The following is a 1530-nucleotide window of genomic DNA, read 5'->3' on the forward strand; positions in this document are numbered from 1 at the left end:
GATCAGGAAGTCCATTCCCAAGATGACATCATAGTCAGCCATATCAAGCACTATAAGATCACCAAAGAGTTCTCTGTCCGCTATAATGACTGGCACTACTCGGAGCCACTGCGTGGATGCTATGATTTCTCCGGAAGGTAGTGTTGTCAAAAACTGACCACTGATTACCTCCGGAGGTATCGCTAACTTTTCGGCAAATGCCCTGGATATATAAGAATGGGTTGCCCCAGTATCGAATAAGGCAATTGCACTTTGCTGTAAAATACTGATATGACCTGTAACAACTGTCGAAGCATTCGCTACGTCCTCTCTGGTTAGTGAGTAGATTCTCACGTTCGTCGTGGCTGAGGGGGCTTCAAGTCTGCCCTGGCTGATGCGTGGACCATCTAAATCATCCTGCATCTGGTGCAACTGTGCTAGTTTGCCTCCGTACTGAGAACCACTGCCCATGGAGAACTGAGAACCACTAGACCTGGAAAAGTGGAATCCCCAGATGATGAAGAAAGCATAAGTAAACTACAAAGCCATAAACACCATCCAGCGTGGCTTAACTATGAAGGAGCTAAATCAAGTTGAACCTACAAAAATCCAAAAGAACTATGGGATCTCTTGGTAAAACAGCACAAGCGAACCGATGACTCCAAGGTAACAAAAAGAGACCTTTTGCTTAATAACTTATTTAATATAAAAATGTTGCCCAGAGAAAGTGCAACCCAACTGCATGCACAACTCAAAAATATCCTCAACGGTCTCCATCTAATGGGACATCAACTGGAAAACTATGACATAATATTGTATACACTAAACGCCTTCACTCAAAACACATTGTGGTCACTATGGTGGATATTCACAATGTTTCAAGGGACCTTTCAATTATTAAATTAGATGAACACTTTTACGAATTAGAATTACATGAGAAGTCAAACTTGTGTCAAACAGAGAAAGGAATTTCTTTGTATGCAAGACTAAGCAAGGAGATGAAGTCCCGAACAAAGCCTAAACCCGAAAGTAAGACAGACTGAAACTTGACAAATGAAGAAAAACTAGTGAACATGGTCAAAAAAATGTTCAACAAAAAGAAGTTCAAAAGGAGTACAATGAAGATACCACGCAACTCAAATCAAACCAAATCTTACTGCTATAGATGTAACAAGAAAGGACACGTTAAACATGAGTGTCCAAATCAAAAGAAGGAAAAGTACAAGCCCACAAGAAGAAAGAAAGCTCTCCAAACAACTTGGGATGAGTCATCTTCCAAGGAGTCCGATACGAAAGAACCGAAGCACTTGAGCCACCTTACACTTATGACAACAAATGAAGAGTCTGATTCTGAGTCTGAGGACGAGTATGAGTTTGAGTCTGAGGACGAATCCAAAAGAAGTCACAGATCCGCATCCATTTCCAAATGTCCCAATATAGTAATATTTTCTTCTAAATATAATTTACTTAAAATAGTAAAATTCTTGTTTAAAAAATTAACTAAGCCCGAGGAACAAAATAGCTTACTACTTAAGAAAATTGACCACATTA

The sequence above is a fragment of the Zingiber officinale genome, chromosome 1B (assembly GCF_018446385.1).
Source record: "Zingiber officinale cultivar Zhangliang chromosome 1B, Zo_v1.1, whole genome shotgun sequence".
Taxonomy (NCBI): Eukaryota; Viridiplantae; Streptophyta; class Magnoliopsida; order Zingiberales; family Zingiberaceae; genus Zingiber; species Zingiber officinale.